Raw genomic sequence first — 26,293 nt, forward strand, 5'->3', positions numbered from 1 at the left:
TCTTAAGGTAAAAGGTTAGGTTATTAATTTGAGATCTTTCTTCTTTTTAATATAGTACTTAAGGCCATACACTTCCTCCTAAGCACTGTTTTAGTTGCATTCCATAAGTTTTGGTATGCTGGGTTTTCATTTTATTCATCTCAAAGTACTTTGTAATTTCCCCTGTGACTTTTTTGACCCACTGGTTGTTTAAGAGTGTATTGTATGTTTTCCACACATTTGTGAATTTCCTAAATTTCCTTCTGTTATAGATTTGTACTTACATTTCATTGTGATCAGAGGCATATTTGTATGATTTCAATCCTTTTAAATTTATTGAAAAAAAATTTTATGGCCTAACGTATGATCTAATACTGGAAAATATTCCATGTGCACTTGAGAAGAAAGTGTATTCTGCTATTGTTAGCGTATTTTATAGATATCTGTAAGTTGATTTATAGTGTTGTTCAATTCTTCTTTTTCCTTGTTGATTTTCTACCTAGTTATTCTTTCCATTATTGAAAATAGGATATTAAAGCCTTCAAGTATTATGATTGAGTTGTCTATTTCTCCTTTCAGTTATGACTATTTTTGCTCCATGAATTTTGGGGCTCTGATTTTATATATATATATATATATATAAACCTATGTTTATAATTATTATGTCTTCTTTATATATTGGTCATGTTATACTTATATCATCTCCTTCTTTGTCTTTAGTAACAATTTTTAGTATAAAGTCCACTTTGTCTTACATTTATATGGACATTTCAGCTCTCTTTTGCTTACTGTTTTCATGGTATGTCTTTGTCCATCTCTTTCTTTCAACCTATCTGTGTCTTTGAATCTAAAATGTACCTGTTGTAGACAGTATATAGTTGTTGTTTTATCCTTTCTGAAAATCTTGGCCTATTAATTGGAATGTCTAGTCCATCTACATTGAATTACTGATAAGGTAAGATTTATACCTGTCATTTTGCTATTTGTTGGCTATACGTCTTTTTTTTCTTTTGCCTTGTGCCTACAGGTACATTATAATATTTTTTAAAATTTTTGTATTTTATTTTATTTATATTTTTATACAACAGGTTCTTATTAGTCATCAATTTTATACAAATCAGTGTATACACGTCAATCCCAATTGCCCAATTCATAACACCCCCTCCACCCCCCCACCACTTTTCTCCCTTGGTGTCCATACATTTGTTCTCTACATCTGTGTCTCAATTTCTGCCCTGCAAACAAGTTCATCTGTACCATTTTTCTAGGTTTCACATATATGCGTTAATATATATTTGTTTTTCTCTTTCTGACTTACTTCACTCTGTGTGACAGTCTCTAGATCCATCCACGTCTCTACAAATGACCCAATTTCGTTCCTTTTTATGATTGAGTAATATTCCATTGTATATATGTACCACATCCTCTTTATCCATTCATCTGTCAATGGGCATTTAGGTTGCTTCCATGACCTGGCTATTGTAAATAGTGCTGCAATGAACATTGGGGTGTATGTGTCTTATTGAAATATGGTTTTGTCTGGGTATATGTCTGGTAGTGTGATTGCTGGATCATATGGTAATTTAATTTTAGTTTTTTTTTTTTTTTTTTTTGCGGTACGCGGGCCTCTCACTGTTGTGGCCTCTCCCATTGCAGAGCACAGGCTCCGGATGCGCAGGCTCAGTGGCCATGGATCATGGGCCCAGCTGCTCTGCGGCATGTGGGATCTTCCCAGACCGGGGCATGAACCTGTGTCCCCTGCATTGGCAGGTGGACTCCCAACCACTGCGCCACCAGGGAAGCCCTATTTTTAGTTTTTTAAGGAACCTCCACACTGTTCTCCATAGCGGCTGTATCAATTTACATTCCCACCAACAGTGCAAGAGGGTTCCCTTTTCTCCACACCCTCTCCAGCATTTGTTGTTTGTAGATTTTCTGATGACGCCCATTCTAACTGGTGTGAGGTAATACCTCATTGTAGTTTTCATTTGCATTTCTCTAATAATTAGTGATGTTGAGCAGCTTTTCATGTGCTTCTTGGCTATCTGTATGTCTTCTTTGGAGAAATGTCTATTTAGGTCTTTGGCCCATTTTTGGATTGGGTTGTTTGTTTTTTTAATATTGAGCTGCATGAGCTGTTTATATATTTTGGAGATTAATCCTTTGTCCATTGATTTGTTTGCAAATATTTTCTCCCATTCTGAGAGTTGTCTTTTCGTCTTGTTTATGGTTTCCTTTGCTATGCAAAAGCTTTGAAGTTTCATTAGGTCCCGTTTGTTTATTTTTGTTTTTATTTCCATTACTGTAGGAGGTGGGTCAAAAAAGATCTTGCTGTGATTTATGTCAAAGAGTGTTCTTCCTACATTTTCCTCTAAGAGTTTTATAGTGTCTGGTCTTACATTTAGGTCTCTAATCCATTTTGAGTTTATTTTTGTGTATGGTGTTAGGGAGTGTTCTAATTTCATTCTTTTATATGTACCTGTCCAGATTTCCCAGCACCACTTATTGAAGAGACTCTCTTTTCTCCATTGTATGTCCTTGCCTCCTTTGCCACAGATTAGTTGACCATAGGTGCGTGGGTTTATCTTTGGGCTTTCTATCTTGTTCCATTGATCTATTTCTGTGTTTGTGCCAGTACCATATTGTTTTGATTACTGTAGCTTTGCAATATAGTCTGATGTCAGGGACTCTGATTCCTCCAGATCCTTTTCTTTCCCGCAAGACTGCTTTGGCTATTTGGGGTCTTTTGTGTCTCCATACAAATTTTAAGACTTTTTGTTCTAGTTCTGTAAAAAATGCCTTTGGTAATTTGAAAGTGATTGCACTGAATCTGTAGATTGCTTTGGGTAGTGTAGTCATTTTCACAATATTGATTCTTCCAATCCAAGAACATCGTATATCTCTCCATCTGTTGGTATCATCTTTAATTTCTTTCATCAGTGTCTTATAGTTTTCTGCATACAGGTCTTTTGTCTCCCTAGGTGAGTTTATTCCTAGGTATTTTATTCTTTTTGTTGCAATGGTAAATGGGGATGTTTACTTAATTTTTCCTTCAGATTTTTCATCATTAGTGTATAGGAATGCAAGAGATTTCTGTGCAAAACAAAACAAAAAAAAGAGATTTCTGTGCATAAATTTTGTATCCTGCAACTTTACCAAATTCATTGATTAGCTCTAGTAGTTTTCTGGTGGCATCTTTAGGATTCTCTATGTATAGTATCATGTCATCTGAAAACAGTGACAGTTTTACTTCTTCTTTTCCAATTTGTATTCCGTTTATTTCTTTTTCTTCTCTGACTGCTGCAGCTAAAACATCCAAAACTATGTTGAATAACAGTGGTGAGAGTGGACATCCTTGTCTTATTCCTGATCCTAGAGGAAATGTTTTCAGTTTTTCACCATTGAGAATGATGTTTGCTGTGGGTTTCTCGTATATGGCCTTTATTATGTTGAGGTAGGTTCCCTCTATCCCCATTTTCTGGAGAGTCTTTATCATAAATGGGTGTTGAATTTTGTCAAAAGGTTTTTCTGCATCTATTGAGATGATCATATGGTTTTTATTCTTCAATTTGTTAATATAGTGTATCACATTGATTGATTTGCATATATTAAAGAATACTTGCATCCCTGGGATAAATCCCACTTAATCATGGTGTATGATCCTTTCAGTGTATTGTTGGATTCTGTTTGCTAGTATTTTGTTGAGGATTTTTGCATCTATATTCATCAGTGATATTGGTCTGTAATTTTCATTTTTTGTAGTATCTTTGTCTGGTTTTGGTATCAGGGTGATGGTGGCCTCACAGAATGAGTTTGGGAGTGTTTCTTCCTCTGCAATTTTTTGGAAGAGTTTGAGAAGGATGGGTGTTAGCTCTTCTCTAGATGTTTCATAGAATTCACCTGTGAAGCCATCTGGTCCTGGACTTTTGTTTGTTGGAAGATTTTTAATCACAGTTTCAATTTCATTACTTGTGATCGGTCTGTTTATATTTTCTGTTTCTTCCTGGTTCAGTCTTGAAAGGTTATACCTCTCTAAGAATTTGTCCATTTCTTCCAGGTTGTCCATTTTACTGGCATAGAGTTGCTTGTAGTAGTCTCTTAGGATGCTTTGCATTTCTGCCGTGTCTGTTGTAACTTTTCCTTTTTCATTTCTAATTTTATTGATTTGAGTCCTCTCCCTCTTTTTCTTGATGAGTCAGGCTAATGGTTTATCAATTTTTTTAATCTTCTCAAAGAACCAACTTTTAGTTTTATTGATCTTTGCTATTGTTTTCTTTATTTCTATTTCATTTATTTCTGCTCTGATCTTTATGATTTCTTTCCTTCTGCTAACTTTGGGTTTTGTTTGTTCTTCTTTCTCTAGTTCCTTTAGGTGTAGGTTAGATTGTTTATTTGAGATTTTTCTTGTTTCTTGAGGTAGGCTTGTATAGCTATAAAATTCCCTCTTAGAACTGCTTTTGCTGCATCCCATAGGTTTTGGATTGTCGTGTTTTCATTATCATTTGTCTCTAGGTATTTTTTGATTTTCTCTTTGATTTCTTCAGTGATCTCTTGGTTATTTAGTAACGTATTGTTTAGCCTCCATGTGTTTATGTTTTTCACGTTTTTCTCCCGGTAATTCATTTCTAATCTCATAGCTCTGTGGTCAGAAAAGATGCTTGGTATGATTTCAATATTCTTAAATTTACTGAGACTTGATTTGTGACCCAAGATGTGATCTCTCCTGGAGAATGTTCTGTACGCACTTGAAAAGAAAGTGTAATCTGCTGTTTTTGGATGGAATGTCCTATAAATATCAATTAAATCTATCTGGTCTATTGTGTCATTTAAAGCTTCTGTTTCCTTATTTATTTTCATGTCAGTTGATCTGTCCATTGGTGTAAGTGAGGTGTTAAAGTCCTCCACTCTTATTGTGTTACTGTCGATTTCCTCTTTTATAGCTGTTAGCAGTTGCCTTATGTATTGAGGTGCTCCTATGTTGGGTGCATATATATTTATAATCGTTATATCTTCTTCTTGGATTGATCCCTTGATCATTATGTAGTGTCCTTCCTTGTCTCTTGTAACATTCTTTATTTTAAAGTCTATTTTATCTGATATGAGTATTGCTATTCCAACTTTCTTTTGATTTCCATTTGCATGGAATATCTTTTTCCATCCCCTCTCTTTCAGTCTGTATGTGTCCCTAGGTCTGAAGTGGGTCTCTTGTAAACAGCATATATATGGGTCTTATTTTTGTATCCATTCAGCAAGCCTTTGTCTTTTGGTTGGAGCTTTTAATCCATTCACGTTTAAGGTAATTATCGATATGTATGGTCCTATGACCATTTTCTTAATTGTTTTCAGTTTGTTTTTGTAGGTCCTTTTCTTCTCTTGTGTTTCCCAGTTAGAGAAGTTCCTTTAGCATTTGTTGTAGAGCAGGTTTGGTGGTGCCGAATTCTCTTACCTTTTGCTTGTCTGTAAAGTTTTTGATTTCTCTATCGAATCTGAATGAGATCCTTGCTGGGTAGAGTAATCTTGGTTGTAGGTTATTCCCTTTCATCACTTTAAATATATCATGCCACTCACTTCTGGCTTGTGGAGTTTCTGCTGAGGAATCAGCTGTTAACCTTATGGGAGTTCCCTTGTATGTTACTTGTTGTTTTTCCCTTGCTGGTTTCAATAATTTTTCTTTGTCTTTAATTTTTGCCAATTTGATTACTATGTGTCTCGGCGTGTTTCTCCTTGGGTTTATCCTGTATGGGACTCGCTACGCTTCCTGGACTTGGGTGGCTATTTCCTTCCCATGTTAGGGAAGTTTTTGACTATAATCTCTTCAAATATTTTCTCTGGTCCTTTCTCTCTCTCTTCTCCTTCTGGGACGCCTGTAATGCAAATGTTGTTACGTTTAATGTTGTCCCAGACGTCTCTTAGGCTGTCTTCATTTCTTTTCATTCTTTTTTCTTTATTCTATTCCGCAGCAGTGAATTCCACCATTCTGTCTTCCAGGTCACTTATCTGTTCTTCTGCCTCTGTTATTCTGCTATTGATTCCTTCTAGTGTAGTTTTCATTTCAGTTACTGTATTGTTCATCTCTGTTTGTTTGTTCTTTAATTCTTCTAGGTCTTTGTTAAACATTTCTTGCATCTTCTCGATCTTTGTCTCCATTCTTTTTCCGAAGTCCTGGATCATCTTCACTATCATTATTCTGAATTCTTTTTCTGGAAGGTTGCCTATTTCCACTTCTTTTAGTTGTTTTTCTGGGGTTTTACCTTGTTCCTTCATCTGGTACATAGCCCTCTGCCTTTTCATCTTGTCTACCTTTCTGTGAATGTGGTTCTTGTTCCACAGGCTGCAGGATTGTAGTTCTTCTTGCTTCTGCTGTCTGCCCTCTGGTGGATGAGGCTATCTAAGAGGCTTGAGCAAGTTTACTGATGGGAGGGACTGGTGGTGGCTAGAGCTGGCTGTTGCTCTGGTGGGCAGAGCTCAGTAAAACTTTAATCCACTTGTCTGCTGATGGGTGGGGCTGGGTTCCCTCCCTGTTGGTTGTTTGGCCTGAGGTGACCCAACACTGGAGCCTACCTGGGCTCTTTGGTGGAGCTAATGGTGGACTCTGGGAGGGCTCATGCCAAGGAGTACTTCCCAGAATTTCTGCCGCCAGTTTCCTTGCCCTCATGGTGAGACACAGCCACCCCACACCTCTGCAGGAGACCCTCCAACACTAGCAGTAGGTCTGGTTCAGTCTCCTATGGGGTTACTGCTCCTTCCCCTGGGTCCTGATGCGCACACTTCTTTGTGTGTGCCCTCCAGGAGTGGAGTCTCTGTTTTCCCCAGTCCTGTAAAAGTCCTGCAATGAAATCCCAGTAGCCTTCAAAGTCTGATTCTCTAGGAATCACTCCTCCTGTTGCTGGACCCCCAGGTTGGGAAGCCTGACATGGGGCTCAGAACCTTCACTCCAGGGTGGACTTCTGTGGTATAAGTGTTCTCCAGTTTGTGAGTCACCCACCCAGCAGTTATGGGATTTGATTTTATTGTGATTGCACCCCTCCTACCATCTCATTGTGGCTTCTCCTTTCTCTTTGTATGTGGGGTATCTTTTCTGGTGAATTCCAGTGTCTTCCTGTCAATGACTGTTCAGCAGTTAGTTGTGATTCCGGTGCTCTCACAAGAGGGAGATAGAGCACGTCCTACTCTGCCATCTTCTCTATTTGATGATACTTTTTAAAAAAATTTTATTTTATTTATATTTTTATACAGCACGTTCTTATTAGTTATCCATTTTATACATATTAGTGTATATATGTCAATCCCAATCTCCCAATTCAAAACACCACCGACCCCCCTGCCACTTCCCCCCCTTGGTGTCCATACGTTTGTTCTCTACATCTGTGTCTCAATTTCTGCCCTGAAAACCAGTTCATCTGTACCATTTTTCTAGGTTCCACATATATGCATTAATATACGACATTTGTTTTTCTCTTTTTGACTTACTTCACTCTGTGTGACAGTCTCTAGGTCCATCCACGTCTCTATAATGACCCAATTTTGTTCCTTTTTATGGCTGAGTAATATTCCATTTTATATATGTACCGCTTCTTCTTTATCCATTCGTCTGTCAATGGGCATTTAGGTTGCTTCCATGACCTGGCTATTGTAAATAGTGCTGCAATGAACATTGAGGTGCATGTGTCTTTTTGAATTATGGTTTTCTCTGGGTATATGCCCAGTAGTGGGATTGCTGGGTCACATGGTAATTCTATTTCTAGTTTTTTAAGGAACCTCCATACTGTTCTCCATAGTGGCTGTATCAATTTACATTCCCACCAACAGTGCAAGAGGGTCCTCTTTTCTCCACACCCTCTCCAGCATTTGTTGTTTGTAGGTTTTCTGATGATGCCCATTCTAACTGGTGTGAGGTAATACCTCATTGTAGTTTTGATTTGCATTTCTCTAATAATTAGTGATGTTGAGCAGCTTTTCATGTGCTTCTTAGCCATCTGTAGGTCTTCTTTGGAGAAATGTCTATTGAGGTCTTCTGCCCATTTTTGGATTGGGTTGCTTTTTTAATATTGAGCTGCATGAGCTGTTTATATATTTTGGAGATTAATCCTTTGTCTGTTGATTCATTTGCAAATATTTTCTCCCATTCTGAGGGTTGTCTTTTCATCCTGTTTGTAGTTTCCTTTGCTTTGCAAAAGCTTTTGAGTTTCATTACGTCCCATTTGTTTATTTTTGTTTTTATTTCCATTACTCTAGGAGGTGGATCAAAAAAGATCTTGCTGTGATTTACGTCAAAGAGTGTTCTTCCTATGTTTTCCTCTAAGAGTTTTATAGTGTCTGGTCTTACATTTAGGTCTCTAATTGTGGATATAAATCTTTACATGTGTCACTTGATCTTTTCTTCAGAAGAAAATTCTAGATACCATATTTCCAGGTCATGTTTTTAAGGTTTTTATCTGCCTCTGCAGTATATGAAGTCCTTGCTTCCCAGTAGTTATACTATCATTATTTAAATCATTGCCAATCTGGGATGAAAAAAAAGATAACTTATGTTGATCTGCATTTCCATGTTAGTTAGTGAGGGAAACTTTCTTTTTTTCATTTGTATTCTACTTTTGTGAATTGCCTTTTGTTCATTTTTTTCTACTGGGATATATGTCTTTTTCCTTCTGCTTTGCAAGAGTGTTTTTAAAGTTAAGGATATTAAGCATTTGTCTACATGTCATACTACCAACATTTTTTTTTTAACCCAATGGTTTGTTTGTATTTATTTATTACAAATTTAATTATTTATTTTTGGCTGCATTGAGTCTTTGTTGCTGCATGCGGGCTTTCTCTAGTTGTGGCAAGTGGGGGCTACTCTTCGTTGCGGTGCACAGGCTTCTCATTGCGGTGGCTTCTCTTGTTGCAGAGCATGGGCTCTGGGCGTGTGGGCTTCAGTAGTTTTGGCATGTGGGCTCAGTAGTTGTGGCTCATGGGCTCTAGAGCGCCCGCTCAGTAGTTGTGGCGCACAGGCTTAGGTGCTCCGAGGCATGTGGGATCTTCCCAGACCAGGGATCGAACCTGGGTCCCCTGCACTGGCAGGCAGATTCTTAACCACTGTGCCACCAGGGAAGCCCTCTTCTCTTGTTTTCTTTTTCTTTTCTTTTTTGTGGTAAGAATACTTAAGGTCTACCCTCTTAGAAATTTCAAGTATAAAATACAGTATTGTTAACTACAGTCACATTGTTTTACCTGTATTTATCTTCTTTTATGTATCTTGGTAAAATCTACCTCTTTCTTTCAGGTAGATCTTCACACATTTTAAGTTTATTTATTTATTCTATTATTATTATTTTTTAAGTTATAATTTTCTTTGGCTGCATTGGGTCTTCGTTGCTGCATGCGGGCTTTCTCTAGTTGCAGCGAGCAGGGGCTACTCTTCATTGCACTACGTGGGCTTCTCATTGTGGTGGCTTCTCTTGCTGCGGTGCATGGGCTCTAGGCGTGCGGGCTTCAGTAGTTGTGGCATGCGGGCTCAGTAGTTGCAGCTCGCGGGCTCTAGAGCGCAGGCTCAGTAGTTGTGATGCACGGGCTAAGTTACTCCACAGGATGTGGGAACTTCCCAGACCAGGGCTCAAACCTGTGTCCCCTGCATTGGCTGGCGGATTCTTAACCACTGTGCCACCAGGGAAGCCCTAAGTTTATTTATTTATTTATTTATTTTTTCTAAGTTTATTTTTAAACTTTACATTAAGTACTCATTTCTGGTGATATATATACACGTACATACATATACACACACAAATATATATACACACGTATATACAGGCATACCTTGGAGATACTGTACATTTAGTTCCAGACCACTGCAATAAAGTCACAATAAAGTGACTCACACGAACTATTTTGTTTTTTCCAGTGCATATAAAAGTTATGTTTACATCATACTATAGTCTATTAAGTGTACAATAGCATCATATATAAAAATGTACATACCTTAATTAAAAACCTTATTGTTAAAAAATGCTAAATCATCTGATCCTTGATCATCTGATCCTTTTGGCTGGTGGAGGGTCTTGCCTTGATGCTGATGGCTGCTGATTAATGAGGGTGGTGGTTGCTCAAGGTTGGGGTGACTGTGGCAATTTCTTAAAATAAGACAGAAATGAAGTCTGCCACATCAATGGACTCTTCCTTTCATGAATAATTTTTCTATAGCATGTGATGCTGTTTTATAGCATTTTACCCACAGCAGAATTTCTTTCAAAATTGGAGTCAATCCTCTCAAACCCTGCTGCTGCTTTATCAAATAAGTTTATGTAACATTCTAAATCCTTTATTGTCACTTCAAGTTTTATCCATTGAAGTTTTATCATGAGGTTGCAGCCATTCAGTCACATCTTTAGGCTCTACTTCTAATTCTAGTTCTCTTACTATTTCCATCTGCAGTTACTTCCTTTACTGAAGTCTTGAACCCTTCAAAGTCATCCATAAGGGTTGGAACCAACTTCTTTGAAACTCCTGTTAATGCTAATATTTTGACCTCTTCGCATGAACTATGAATGTTCTTAATGTTATCTGAAATGGTGAATCCTTTTCAGGGTTTTCAATTGAATTTGCCCAGATCCATCAGAGGAATCACAATCTATGGCACCTATAGCCTTACAAAATGTATTTCTTAAATAATAAGACTTGAAAGTCAAAATTACCCTGTGATCCAAGGACTGCAAAATGGATGTTGTGTTAGCAGTCATGAAAACAACACTAATCTCTTTGTACATCTCCATTAGAGCTCTTGGGTGACCAGGTGCATTGTCAGTGAGCAGCAACACTGTGAAAGGAATCTTTTTTTTTCTGAGAAGTAGGTCTCAACAGTGGACTTAAAATATTCAGTAAACCATGTTGTATACAGATGTGCTGTCATCCAGGCTTTGTTTTCCACTTACAGAGCACAGGTAGAGTAGACTTAGCATCATTCCTCAAGGGCCCTAGGATTTTCAGAATGGTAAATGAGAATTGGCTTCAACTTAAAGACACCAGCTGCATTAGCTCGTAAGAAGACAGTCAGCCTGTCCTTTGAAGTTTGAAGCCAAGCATTGCTTTCTCCTCTCTAGCTATGAAAGTCCTAGATGGCATTTTCTTCCAATAGAAGGCTGTTTCACCTACATGGAAAATCTGGTGTAGCCACCTTCATGAATTGTCTTAGTTATATCTTCTGGCTAACTTGCTGCAGCTTCTACATCAGCACTTGCTGCTTCACCTTGCACTTCTATGTGATGGAGACAGCTTCTTTCCTCAAACCTCATGAACCAACCTCTCCTAACTTCAAACTTCTCTTCTGCAGCTTCTTCATCTCTCTCAGCCTCCAGAGGATTGAAGAGAGTTAGAGTCTCACTCTGGATTGGGCTTTGGCTTAAGAGAATGTTGTGTCTGGTTTGATCTTCTATGCAGACTCCTAAAACGTTCTCCATATCAGCAAGAGGCTGTTTTTCTTTCTTATCATTTGTGTGTTTTCTGGAGTAGCACTTTTAATTTCCTTCAAGAACTTTTCCTCTGCATTCACAACTTGGCTGTTTGGCTCAAGAGGCCTAGCTTTCAGCCTGTCTCAGCTTTCGACATGCCTTCCTCACTAAGCTTAATCATTTCTACCTTTGATTTAAAGTGAGAGACATATGACTCTTCCCTTCGCTTGAACAGTTAAGAGGCCATTGTAGAGTTAGTACTGGCCTAATTTCAATACTGTTGTGTCTCAGGGAATAGGGAGGCCCAAGGAGAGGGAGAGAGATGGGGGAACAGCCAATTGGTGGAGCAGTCAGAACACACACAACATTTATTAATGAAGTTCAGCATCATACATGGGTGTGGTTTGTAGCACCCCTAAACAATTACAATAGTAATATTAAAGATCACTGATAACAGATCACCGTAACAAACTTAATAATAATGAAAAATTTTGAGATATTGCAAGAATCACCAAAACGTGGCACAGAGACACAAAGTGAGCAAATGCTGTTAGAAAAATGGCGTCGACAGACTTGCTTGACACAGGGTTGCCATAAACCTTCAATTTGTAAAAAAAATACCATATCTGCAAAGCACAATAAATCAAAGTGCAATAAAACAAGGCATACTTGTATACATTTTTATGTACTTATATAAAATTGCTGTAATTGTTACTTTAATGGGAGCGTCTTCTCACTTTATTTTCCAATGGATTATTGACAGTGAATATTCATTTAGTCATTCAGCAAATACTTATTGTCCACTGTGTGCCAGGCACTGTGCTAAACGGCAGGACTATGCTAGTACAAAATAGACATCATCTGTGTATAGTATTTATAAATTGTAAAGTTTTGATTACCCTTGCATTTCTGGGCCAAGCCCTGCTTGGTAATGGAATGTTATTATTTTAATATATTGTACTAGTGGATTAGATTTGATAGTATTCCGCTTTGGATGTATGTTTATAAATTCCATATAAGTTGCTTAAGTGAGACTAGTCTGATTTGGATTGCATGTATGTGTGCATGTGTGTATGTTAGCTTCAAAATAAACTGAAAACCTTGCCATTATTTCTATAGTTTATATAGCACTGGAATTAAGTGTTTCATCCTTATTCCTTGACAATCACATTAAATCATAAAGTTCAAACTAGAAGACTAAAACTGAGAAAAGGCCCTGGGTTTCTTGAATCTCATACCTTTGAAAGAATTTATGGAATTGGGACAGAATAGAGATTTGAAAACAATAAGCCAGATGACAAGAAATGTGTTTCTTCATGCAGTGGAGCAACTAAGTCCGTGTGCCACAGCTACTGAGCCTGCGCTCTAGAGCCTGCGAGCCACAACTACTGAAGCCCATGCACCTAGAGCCTGTGCTCCACAACAAGAGAAGCCACTGCACTGAGAAGCCTGCGCACCACAACAAAGAGTAGCCCCCGCTCGCCGCAACTAGAGAAAGCCTGCACGCAGCAACAAAGACCCAACACAGCCAAAAAAGAATAAGTAAATAAAATAAATTTAAAAAAAGAAAAAGAAAAGAAAAGAACTCATTAAAAGAAAAGTACTATAGGAAAAAAAAATGTGTTTCTTGTTTTGGTCCTGTCCCCTCATGGGAGAACAGTGGCCTTGTATGTTCACTTCCTGAAAGGACTGGCTTTTTTTCCAGGGAGGACACCAAGTATGCCCTCATCTTAAGAGCTGTTCATACTCTCGGCCAGTACAAGACTGGACTAATGCTTTGGGGCAGGTGTGACCGACTGGCTTTGTATGAGTTAAGTAGAAAACTCCAGTAATGACAAGCTGGGGGCAAAAAGCAGTAGTACCATTGTTGTTACTTTCTCAAAGAATCCCCCGACATCAGATATAAATAAGGGTCCCACTTCTTGTCTTCATTCTATGAGTCCTTCTGAATTTGTACAATGGTAGCTAAATCTATCAGGCCAGTTCCATGCCTGCTGCAGAGTTCAATATCACAGCCAACCCATGAGCCCCAAACCCTGGTTCTGTGACACAACATAATCCTTCTCATAATGTTTTTATTTATATCTCTGAATGTGTCTTCCAATTTTTAAATTTAAGCACCTTCCCCCTTACCTTCCCTAAGAACTTTTTAAGCACATGGGGCTCCTAAACCCCCTTCCGATAGCTCTTGTATTAGTTTTCTATTGCTGTGTAACAAATTGCCAAAACATAAAACAACACCCATTTATTATCTCACTGTTCTGTAGTCAGAAGTCTGGTGGGGGGACTTCCCTGGCGGCGCAGTGGTTAAGAATCCACCTGCCAATGCAGGGGACATGGGTTCGAGCCCTGGTCTAGGAAGATCCCACATGCCGCGGAGCAAATAAGCCCGTGCGCCACAACTACTGAGCCTGTGCTCTAGAGCCCGTGAGCCACAACTACTGGGCCCGTGTGCCACAACTACTGAAGCCTGCACGCCTAGAGCCTGTGCTCTGCAACAAGAGAAGCCACCGCAATGAGAAGCCCATGCACTGCAACGAAGAGTAGCCCCCACTTGCTGCAACTAGAGAAAGCCCGCGCGCAGCAACTAAGACCCAATGCAGCCAAAAATAAATAAATAAATAAATAAATAAATAAATAAATAAATAGGGCTTCCCTGGTGGCACAGTGGTTGAGAGTCCGCCTGCCCATGCAGGGGACATGGGTTCGCGCCCCGGTCCGGGAAGATCCCACATGCCACGAAGCGGCTGGGCCCATGAGCCATGGCCGCTGAGCCTGCGCGTCTGGAGCCTGTGCTCCGCAACGGGAGAGGCCACGACAGTGAGAGGCCCGCGTACTGGAAAAAAATTAAAAAAAAAAAAATTATTAAAATAAATATAAATAAATACATAAATTTATTTAAAAAAAATGTCTGGTGGGCTTGGCAAGGTACTCACCTTCAGATCTCAAAATGTCAAAATCAAGATGTGAGCAGGGCTTTATTCCTTTCTGGAGACTCTGGGAAAGAATCCACTTATACGTTCACCTTTGCTGTTAGTGAAATACAGTTCCTTGTGGTTGTATGGCTGAGGGCTAGTTTCCTGTCTGGCTGTCAGCCTGGAGCCCCTCTCAGCTCCTTAAATTTTCCTTGTTACATTGCTTCTACATCTTCAAAGCCAGCAATGATGCACTGAGTCCTCATGCTTCGAGTCTGTCTCACTTCTCTTTCTGCCTCAGCTCTCCTGCCTCCTACTGGAGAAAGTTCTCTGTTTGTAAAGGCTCATGTGATTAGACTGGGCTCACCAGATCAAATAGAATAATCTCTATTTTAAAGTTTACAACTTTAATTACATCGGCAATGTCCCTTTTGACATGTTACATAATATGCTCATAGGTTTTAGGAATTAGGGCTTAGACATCTTTGTGTGTGGGACCATTATGTTTATCAAAGCTTTCATCTCTATTTTCTATGTGGGATATTTTAGAATCATCATTTCCTTTGAAGAAGAAGTGGAAGACAGTTCCACCCCTTTGGAAAAAATAAACTACCAGCCACCATCATGCCCCAAACTCACACAGACATCATGCTTTTAGCTTATGACCTATAAAGTTGTTTGATTCTGGCATCAAACTTAGTAAAATTCGTTTGGTGGATTTAGGATTTGATATAGCCGAATACTGACACACCATTAGGTGGCACTTGATTAGAAAACTTGCTTCTGTCTGAGTTTTTCCAAGGTAGCAATCTGCAAGATGGAAAGGAAACCCTGATGTAGATGCGGGGTGGGGGGTGGGGGGTGCGGGTAGAGTTGGGGAAAGCATCCTTAGCGATTACAGAAAAATCCTTAAAAACTATCCAAAACTTGAATGTAATTTGTATATTCAAGCCGATTTTAGAGAATTTAATTATTGCTTAGCAAATGTAAATGGAGTATTTAAAATCTTTTACACATGATAGTTTTAAAAAATCCTGGGGTCAAAAAATTACCTCTAATATATTTTTATTGCCTGCAGCATTTGTCCTATGTTAACAATGAGCAAATATTTGTAGAACACTTAACATATGCAGGGAAGGCGCATAATGAGCACCACTATGTCCTCCTATTTACCTTTGGCCCATATTTTGCACCAAGCTGTGCTTCTCTGAAACAGCACTGTCCAACAGAAATAGAATGCCAGCCATATATGTAATTTTTCACAGTTTTTTTGAGATATAATTTACATACCATAAAGTTCACATGTTAAAGCATATGATTCAATGTTTTTTTAGTATATTTATAGAGTTGTGCAATCATGTAATCTAATTTTAGAAGTTTTCATCATCCCCAACAAAAAACTTGTACCCATAAGCAGTCACTTCCCATTCTCCCCTACACTTAGGCCTAGTCCACTGCTCATCTACTTTCAATCTCTATAGAATTTCCTATTCTGGACTTTCTGTATCAATGGGGTCATATAATATGTGGTGTTCTGTGATGGCTCTTTCACTTAGCATAAATATTTTGAGGTTCATTCATGTCGTAGCATCTATCAGTATTTGATTCCTTTTTATGGCCGAATAATATTCCATTGTATGGATATAGCATATTTGTTTATCCATTGATCAGTTGATGGACATCTGAGTTGCTTCTGATTTTTGGCTATTTTGAATAATGCTGCTCTGGAGCATTCTTTGTGTGGAACGTGTTTTTATTTCTTTTGGACAGTTATGTAGAAGTGAAATTGCTGGGTTAGACGATAACTTCACGTTTAGCTTTTTTTTTTTTTTTTTTTTTTTTTGCGGTACGCGGGTCTCTCACTGTTGTGGCCTCTCCCGTTGCAGAGCACAGGCTCTGGACGCACAGGCTCAGCGGCCACGGCTCACGGGCCCAGCCGCTCTGTGGCATGTGGGATCTTCCCGGACTGGGGCACGAACCCATGTTCCCTGCATCGGCAGGCGGACTCTCAACCACTGCGCCACCAGGGAAGCTCCACGTTTAGCTTTTTGAGCAACTGCCTGACTGTCAAAAATGGCTGTACCATTTTATAGTATCAACATATATGTAATTTAAAAAATAGCTTTATTGGGGTATAACTGATTTACAATGAAATGTACCTATGTACCTATATGAAGTATTTAATTTGATAAGTTTTGACATATATATATATACCTGTAAAGCCATAACAATAATCAATATAATGATCATATCCATCACTACAAAATTTCCCTCATGCCTTTTTGAAATCCATTCTTCCCATCCCTCCCCACTCCATTACCCTATTATTCCCAAGCAAACACTGATCTGATTTCTGTCACTATGGTTTAGTTTGCATTTTATAGAATTTTACATAAATGGAATCACACAACATGTACTCCTTTTTGTCTGGCTTTTTTCAGTGAGCATACTTATTTTAAGATTCATCCATGTTGAATAGATCAATAATTTATTTATTTTTGTTGACGAGTAGTACTTATAGATATATATAAATTTGTTCATTCATTCACCTATTGATGGATATTTGGGTTGTTTCTAGTTTAGGGCTATTACAAATAAAGCTGCTATGAACATTCATGTACAAGTCTTTATATGGACATACTCTTGCATTTTGGCAGGGTAAATATCTGAATGGAGAGTCTGGATTATGTGGTAGGTATATATCCTACATTTTACGAAACTTCTAAACTCCTTTCCAAAGTGGTTGCATCATTTTTTTGCAGTACGCGGGCCTCTCACCGCTGCGACCTCTCCCGTTGCGGAGCACAGGCTCCGGACGCGCAGGCTCAGCGGCCATGGCTCACGGGCCAAGCCGCTCCAGGGCATGTGGGATCTTCCTGGACCGGGGCACGAACCCGTGTCCCCCGCATCGGCAGGCGGACTCTCAACCACTGCACCACCAGGGAAGCCCTGATTGCACCATTTTATATTCCAACCAGCTGTGTATGAGAGTCCCAGTTCCTCCACATCTTCACGTATACTTGATATGGTCAGTTTTAAAAATTCTGTTGATTCTAGGGGCTTCCCTGGTGGCGCAGTGGTTAAGAATCCGCCTGCCAGCGCAGGGAACATGGGTCCGAGCCCTGGTCCGGGAAGATCCCACATGCCACAGAGCAACTAAGCCCGTGTGCCACAACTACTGAGCTTGTGCTCTAGAGGCCGTGAACCACAACTACTGAGCCTGTGTGCCACAACTACTGAAGTCCGTGCATCTAGGGCCTGTGGTCTGCAACAAGAGAAGGCACCACAATGAGAAGCCTGTGCACCGCAACAAAGAGTAGCTCCCGCTTGCGGCAACTAGAGAAAGCCTGCGTGCAGCAACGAAGACCCAACACAGCCAAAAATAAATAAATTAAAAAAAAAAATTCTATTGATTCTAATAGGTGTAAAGAGGTATCTATTTCTGATTTTAATTTGCATTCTCTTAATTACCAGTGATGCTGAGCATCTTTTCATGTGCTTATTTGATGAAGTGCGTGTTCAGATATTTCTCTATTTATAAAAATGGCTTTTTTATTGAGCATAACAAAGAGCTTGTTATATATTCTTGATGCAAGTCCTTTATCAGATATGTGTTTTGAAAATATATTTTTCCATTCTGGGGCTTATCTTTTCATTCTCTTAACAGTGTCCTTTGAAGAGCAGAGCTTTTTAATTTTTTTTTTAATATTTTGGCTGTGCAGCTTGTGGGATTTCCGTTCTCTAACCAGGGATCGTATATGGGCTATGGCAGTGACAGCACCAAATCTTAACCACTAGGCCACCAGGGAACTCCCAGAACTTTTAATTTTGATAAAGTCCAAATTATTGATTTTCCTTTTGGGGATTATGCTTATGGTGTCGTACCTAAATTTTTTTCTTTGTATAATTGACCACAACGATTTTCTCCTGTTTCTTTTGTAGAAGTTTCATAGTTTTAGGCTTTATATATAGGTAAATGGCAAATTTTGAGATAATTTTTGTGTACGAGATATGTAAGATATAGATTGTGAGATATGGATTGAAGGTTTTTTAATTTTTCTTTTTTGGTTTGTTTGTTTGGTTTTTTGGCATAGGACTATCTATGGTGCTACTTATTCCAGCCGCATTTGTTGAAAAAACCTATTCTTTCTCCACCAAATTGCTTTTGGACTTTTAACAAAAGTCTGTTGCCATAGAAATAAAATTTCAGAAGTAAACATGTACAATTATCATCATTTGCTTTTTGACAAGGGTTACAAGATAATTTACTATTTGTTGAGAGAATAATCTTCTCAACAAATAGTGCTGCAACAACTGGATATTCATATATAAAGAATGAAGGTGAAGCCCCTACCTCACACCATACACAGAAATTAACTCAAAATAACTCATAGACCTAAATGTAAGAGCTAAAACTAAAAAAAGCTTATAAGAAAATGAAAAGTAAATATTTGTGACCTTGGGTTAGGCAATAATTTCTTAGGTATGACACCAAAAGCACAAGTGACAAAAGAAAAAAATAGATAAATTGGGCTACATCAAAATTAGAATCTTCTGGGAATTCCCTGGCAGTCCAGTGGTTAGGACTCCAAGTTTCCACTGCAGGGGCCACGGGGTTTGACCCCTGGTTGGGGAACTAAGATCTGGCAAGCCATGCAACTTGGCCCCCCAAAAAATCAAAATTAGAATCTTCTGTGCTACAAATAATGCCAACAAGAAAGTGAAAAGACAACCTACAGAATGGAAGAAAAAATGTGCAGATCATATTTCTGAAAAGGAATTCCACCCAGAATATACAAAAAAAATTAACAACTTAATAACAAGACATAAGCCAATTAAAAAATGGGCTAAAGGGCTTCCCTGGTAGCATAGTGGTTAAGAATCTGCCTGCCAATGCAGGGGACACGGGTTCAAGGCCTAGTCTGGGAAGATCCCACATGCTGCAGAGCAATTAAGCCCGTGCGCCACAACTACTGAGCCTGTGCTCTGGACCCCACGAGCCACAACTACTGAAGCCCGCATGCCACAACTGCTGAAGTCCATGAGCCTAGAGCCCGTGCTCTGCAACGACAAGCCACCACAATGAGAAGCCTGTGCACCACAACAACGAATAGCCCCTGCTCGCCCCAACTAGAGAAAACCCCTACTCAGAAACGAAGACCCAATGCAGCCATAAATAAATTAATTAATTAAAAAAAATGAGCTAATGATTTGAAAATATATTCATCTAAAGAAGATTTATAAATGGTTGATAACACATGAAAAGATGCTCAACATCATTAATCATTAGGGAAATGTAAATCAAAACCACAATGAGATACCACTTCACACCTACTAGGATGGCTATAATAATAAAAACAATACTGAAAAACAACAATAACCAGAAAATTAAAAATGTTGATGAGAATGTGGAGAGATTGGAAATCTTGCACATTGCTGCTGGGAATGTAAAATAGCTAAGCCACTGTGGAAAACAGTTTGGGGGTTTCTCAAAAAATTAAAAATACAATTACCAGATGATCCTGTAATTCTACTCCTAGGTATATATCCAAAGCAATTGAAAACAGGAACTCAAACACATTCTTATATGATAATAATTACTGTAGCATTATTCACAATATCCAAAAGGTAGAAAGAATTCAAGTGTTCATCAAGAGGTGAATGGGTAAACAAGAGGTGGTATAGACATATAGTGGAATAGTATTTAGCCATAAAAAGGAACGATAGCTAATACGTGCCATACCATGGATAAATTTTGAAAACATTATGCTAAGTGAAATAAACCAGAGATAAAAAGGCAAAAAATGTATGATTTCACTTGTATAAAATATCTAAAATGGGCAAATTAATTGCAAGAGAAAGTATATTAGAGGTTGCCAGGGGCTGGGAGCAAGGGGAATGGGATTTTATTGCCTAATGGGTACAGAGTTTCTGACTGGGGTCATGGAAAAGTTTTGGAAATAGATAGTGGTAATGGTTGCAAAACATTGTGAATATAATTAATGCCACTAAATTGTATACTTAAAAGGGCATATTTTATGTTATATATATTTTACCACAATTAAAAAAAAGATATACCACTTCACTTTTATTACAACGGGTATAATAAAGACAAGCAATAACAAGTGTTGGCAGGATATGGAGAAACTGGAACCTTAATATAACGCTGGTGGGAATGTAAAAGTTTTTGGCTGTTTTGGGAAACAGTTTTGCAGGTCCTTTAAAAAGTGAAATATGTTCAATAATTACACCCCCTACATATATATCCAAGAGAAATGAAAACATATGTACACAAAAATTTGTACACAAATGTCCATGGCAGCACTATTCATAGTAGCCAAAAAGTAGGAACAACCTGGTGTCCATCAACTGATGAATGAATAAAGAAAATGTGATATATCCTCATGATACAATATTATTCAGCAATCATAAAGAATGGAGTACTGATGCATGGTATAATATAGATGGACCTTGAAAAAATTATGCAAAGTGAAAGAAGACAGCCACAGAAGATCAAATATTATATGATTCTGTTTATGCCAAATGTCCAGAATAAGCAAACCTGGAGAGACGAAAGCAGATTAGTGGTTGCTTAGGGTTAAGGGGAAGGTAGCAGGGGAAATGGGGAGTGATTGCTAAGAAGTAGAGGGTTTCTTTTTCAGTGGACAAAAATGTTCCATAGATGGGAATTCCCTGGTGGTCCAATGGTTAGGACTCTGCACTACCACTGCAGGGGGCACGGGTTCAGTCCCTGGTCAGGGAACTAAGATCCTGCATGCTGTGCTGTGTGGCCAAAACAAAACAAAAAACAAAAAAAATTTCCATAGATAGCGGGGATCACTGCATAACCCTGTGAACTTACTAAAAAACAATGAACTGTACACTTTAAATGGGTGAAGAGTATGGCTTGTAAATTATATTTATAAAGCTGTTAAAGAATCACTGGTCCGTATCCATATGGTTCTATTTCTGGACTCTGCTCCATTTATCTGTCAATCTTTATGCCAATGCCACCCTGTCTTGATTACTGTGGCTTTAGAATGCATCTTGAATCAGGTAAAGTAAACCCTTTGACTTTGCTCTTCTTTTTCAAAGTTGTTTTGCCTATTCTAAGTCCTGTGTATTTCCATACAAATTTTAGAATCAGCTTGTCAGTTTGCATAAAAAAGAGTACTGGATTTTTTATTGTGATTGAATAGCTTCTATAGATCAACTTGGGGACAACTGATATCTTAACAGTGTTTTCTTCAACCCATGAAGGTCTATCATTTATTTTTATTTAGGTCTTCTTTAATTTCTCTCAGCAGTGTTTTCTAGTTTCCAGTGTAAAGGACTTTCACATATTTTGTCAGATTTATCCCCAAGTATTTCACATATTTTATGTTTTAGTAAGTGACATTTTATTAATTTAAAATTCTCATTTTCACTGTTAGAATACAGAAATGCAATTTTTATATATTAATCTTGTATCCTTCAACTTCGCTAAACGCACTTATTAGTTTCAGTTGCTTTTTTTCTAATTCCATTGGATTTCTACATAGGCAATTGTATTGTCTGCAAATAGACAGTTTTACTTCTCCAACCTGGCTGCTTTCTTTTTTTCTTGCCTGACACCAGAGTGGCCAGTACCTCTAATATAATATTGAACAGAAATGGGGAGAGCATATATCCTTATCTTGTTCCTGATCTTAGGGGGAAACTATTCAGTTTTTCACCATTAAATGTGACGCTAACTTAGGGTTTCTGTAGATTCTCTTTTTCATGTTGAGGAAGTTCCTTTCTATTCCAAGTCTAATGAGAAGTCTGTTTGTTTGTTTGTTTTTAAATTTATTTCATTTATTTATTTTTGGCTGCGTTGGGTCTTCATTGCTGTGTGCGGGCTTTCTCTGGTTGCAGTGAGCGGGGGCTACTCTTTGTTGCGGTACGTGGGCTTCTCATTGCGGTGGCTTCTCTTGTTGCGAAGTATGGGCTGCAGGCACGTGGGATTCAGTAGTTGTGGCATGCGGGCTCAGTAGTTGTGGCTCACGGGCTCTAGAGCACAGGCTCAGTAGCTGTGGCACACGGGCTTCGCTGCTCCACGGCATGTGGGATCTTCCTGGACCAGGGCACGAACCCGTGTTCCCTGCATTGGCAGGCGGATTCTTAACCACTGTACCACCAGGAAAGTCCCCCAAGCTGCTTCAAGCTTTTGATTACTGTCCAGAGTTCTGAAAAAGTTGATTCTGACAGTTTTTGCCAGTTTTTAGGTGCACTTTTAGCGCAGAAGAATTTAGGTGTTCCTTACTCTGTTATTTTCACTGATGTCTCTCATCTAAGTTCTTAAAATCTGGTTTGCTTGCAACCCTACTCTTCCAATCAGTAGTCACATAATGCTAGTAGCTACCATGTTGGACAGTGCAGGTGTATAAGAAAATTTCTAAGCAGAGTTATTTAAAGGAATATAAATGAAAAATGAGGTCTTGGGGACTTCCCTGGTGGTCCAGTGGGTAAGACTCCATGCTCCCAAATTAGGCGCCCGGGTTTGATCCCTGGTCAGGGAACTAGATCCCACATGCATGCCGCAACTAAAAGCGTTCACATGTAGCAACTAAAAGTCCGCATGCCACAACTAAAAAGATCACACATGCCACAACAAAGATCCCGTGTGCTGCAAGTAAGTCCCAGTGCAGCCAAAATAAATAAATAAATTTTAAAAATATTTTTTAAAGAAAGAAAAATGAGGTCTTTAGTTGCTTTCTTATACCTTGCCATGAAATGATTTTCGTGGCAAGGTGAGGACACTATGAACCATAGATTGCAAATAATAATAGCTACCACTTCTTAAGCACTTTACTTAATGCCAGATAACATTTAAAGACTTACATGTATTAACACTTTTATTCTTTATAACAACCTAATGGAATAGGTATTATTGTACTTTAACAACACAGAAAGCAAAACATCAAGAAGTTAAGCAACTTACCCAAAGTCTCACAGCTAAAAACTGGTAGACCCAGGATTCAAACCTTGAAAGTCTGTTTTAAAGCTCATGCTGTTAACCACCGCTCCATGCTACTTAGTAGACCTTAAAGGAGGAATTCAGAGAAAAATTATTTTGGCCAAGGGAGGACAGGGTGGGGAGGAAACAGTACTATACAGAATATTAAAAAAAAAAAAAAGTCTAAAATACATTTACAAGAAAACAAACTCACATTTTTATTGAGGGCTATATACCTGCACCTAGCACTTTACTTGATACTTAGTAAGCAGTCAGTGAATATCTGTTGAATAACTAACTACTGCATATTTATACATTGTGCTAGGTCTTTACAAATGTCTCACTCCAAGTCATTTTAAAGAAGAGACACTGAAGCTCGGAATGGTGGAATCATTTTCCCCCTCACTTGCTAGGCAGTGCAGGGATTAGACTAGAGCGCAGTCCTCAAATTCCAGGTCTCCTACACTGTAGTTTTTTCTGAGTTCAAAAAGGATCAAAGTTACAAAGGATAAAAACTTACACCAGATTACACGATCACGTTTCATTTATGTGCATGTAGATAATGTGACTGGGGAGGGGGAGAGAAGATGGTCCAACTGTGGCAACCTGGGTACTCTTTTCTCTTGCTTGCTTAGGGGACAGACTTCTAAGAATGGAGCTACATAGATAGGCAGGAAGAGTTCCAGTATGGAGAATGTGAGCAGAAGTATAACCACATAGTAACAATTATAGTTGTTCTAGCAGCTAAAATCCTTGGTGACCCTGCCATCTCTAAGTAACTCACTGAGGAGATCTGGAGAAGTGAGAAAAGCCTTCCCTGAGCAAACATTTATTGAGCATGCACTATGTGGCAGTGGATAGTTCTGCTTTAGAAGAAGACATAGACACCAATAAAAATTATGATACATTATGATTGTATAAACTACAATAAAAATATGCAATGTACTTTGAGAGAAAAAAGGTTGGAGCAGCAACTAATTGCCTGAGAGGTTTAGAGAAAACTTTTTAAAGGATTTGACTTTTGAACTGGATCTTTAAACTTGAGTAGTTACAGTATGAAAAGAGGAATCCAGATGGAGGCATGAGTGTAGTTATAAGGTACGTTTGGGCTGCAGTGAAGGGTTATGAAGAGGGATGGCAGTAGGAAGGCTGTTACAGTGGTTAAGGGGTGGATGGTCAAGGAATTTAAACAGACCAGGGAATATGACTGTGTGTCTTCTTTAGCAAGGCATGCCCCATGGTGAGGGAGGATGACTAATGAAGGGGAAGAACTAGAGTTGGGCAAATTAGTTAGACATGATAAAGGTCTAAATTACACCTGAGAGAATGAGGAGGTGAGGAAGAGATTTAGGAGAGGTAGAACTGACAGAACTTGGTGATCAATTAGATAAATGGGTGAGGAAGGGAAAAGTCGGGAAGAATTACTTCTATTAATGAAGATAGAACAAGTAGGAAGAATCGACTGGGCTGGGGAGTTCAAGAGAAGTTGAGTTCTGTTTTGATAATCAACTTGTCTGCAGAATATCCCAAGGGGTTGACCCGTAGGTTTTGAGCCTAAAGCTTGAGAGGAGATCAGGGTTAGAAACAGAGATTTGGGAGTAATTAGATGATAGGTGAATTTGTGGCAGTCAAATTGGACACCTAGGAGGAGCTGATAGAGTGACAAAAAGCTTGTGGGGGTGGAGGCTCCTTGACACTGAAGAAAAGGACAGAGGTGTTCCTAAAGCAGGCTAAAAAGAGGCTGTAAAAGAGGCAATATAATGAGGAAAAAGTGGTTTTCTGAAAGTCAAGGGAATAAGAGGTCTCAAGAGAGTGTGGTTCTCCAAGTCAGATGCTGAGAGAAGATGAGATAGGATAAGGATTGAAAACTGGCCATTAGATTTGACAATTAGGAATTTTCTGATGATCAGGAGAAGGGATGCTTCAGAGAAGGCAGAAGCAGTTTGCAGTGGGTTTAGGAGTCTGGATGGGAAGAGGTCTGGTTGGTGTTTGCAGAGGTGAATATTCCAATTGCCAGGTGGGTTAGGGGATGAGGAGAGGGTGTTCCATACTCAGAAGAGGAGACTGTGGTAGCCCCAAGAAACCCTGCAGCAGCCCAGGACTGGCTAATTTTGTCATGGAATTCATGCAAAAATTACTTTGAAGTAAATTTATATGTGGTTTTGTATCATATGGTCTTTTATCTTCTTCATGAGATGCTGCCATCAATCAAATTGAAAAGGTTTTCAATAGCCAAGACATGGAAACAATCCAGGTGCCCCATCTGTGTATTCCATACACAATGGAATATTACTCGGCCATAAAAAAGAATGAAATATTGCCATTTGTAGCAACATGGATGGACCTAGAGAATGTTATACTTAGTGAAATAAATGAGACAGAGAAAGATGAATACTATGCGATATCACTTATATGTGGAATCTAAAAAATAATACAAATGAAATCTATATACAAAACAGAAACAGACTCACAGACACAAAGCAAATTTATGGTTATCTAAGGGGAAATGTAGGGGAGGGAAAATTAGGAATATGGGATTAACAGATACCAACTACGTAAAACAGATAAGCAACAAAGATTTACTGTATAGCACTGGGAATTATATTCGATATCTTGTAATAACCTAAAAAGGAAAATAATCTAAAAAAATAAAACTGACTCACTTTGCTGTACACCTGAAACTAATATAATATTGTAAATCAGCTATACTTCAATTTAAAAATTTTATTAGGTTTTCCTACTTAAGTACTTTATATTCTTCAAACATTAGGACAGATTTCAACCATACAGAAATATTGAAAATTATACAACAAACATCCAACTATTTACTACCTATATTACCACATATATTTACTACCTAGATTCTACAATTAACATTTTGTTGTATTTGCCTTATCACTTATCTACCCATCTTACCATCCCTCTTTCCATTCATCTTATTATTTGATGCACTTCATTGCAAGTTAAAGACATCAATACACTTCATAATCTATCAATAT

The 26,293-nt window shown here is 38.5% G+C and overlaps 1 long non-coding RNA gene and 1 other non-coding gene across 2 annotated transcripts; one reads left to right on the plus strand and one right to left on the minus strand.

The window, feature by feature from the left end:
• Positions 1–651: 651 nt before the first annotated feature.
• Positions 652–25,620, minus strand: LOC141276673 (uncharacterized). Its single transcript, XR_012326588.1, has 3 exons — positions 23,280–25,620; positions 14,339–14,633; positions 652–14,238 (listed from the first exon to the last, which is right to left on the minus strand). It is a non-coding gene; the product is annotated as an uncharacterized lncRNA (long non-coding RNA).
• TRNAG-ACC (transfer RNA glycine (anticodon ACC)) lies at positions 21,008–21,080 on the plus strand. Its single transcript has one exon. It is a non-coding gene; the product is annotated as a tRNA-Gly (tRNA).
• Positions 25,621–26,293: the final 673 nt, after the last annotated feature.

The sequence above is a fragment of the Tursiops truncatus genome, chromosome 16, assembly GCF_011762595.2.
Source record: "Tursiops truncatus isolate mTurTru1 chromosome 16, mTurTru1.mat.Y, whole genome shotgun sequence".
Classification (NCBI taxonomy): Eukaryota; Metazoa; Chordata; class Mammalia; order Artiodactyla; family Delphinidae; genus Tursiops; species Tursiops truncatus.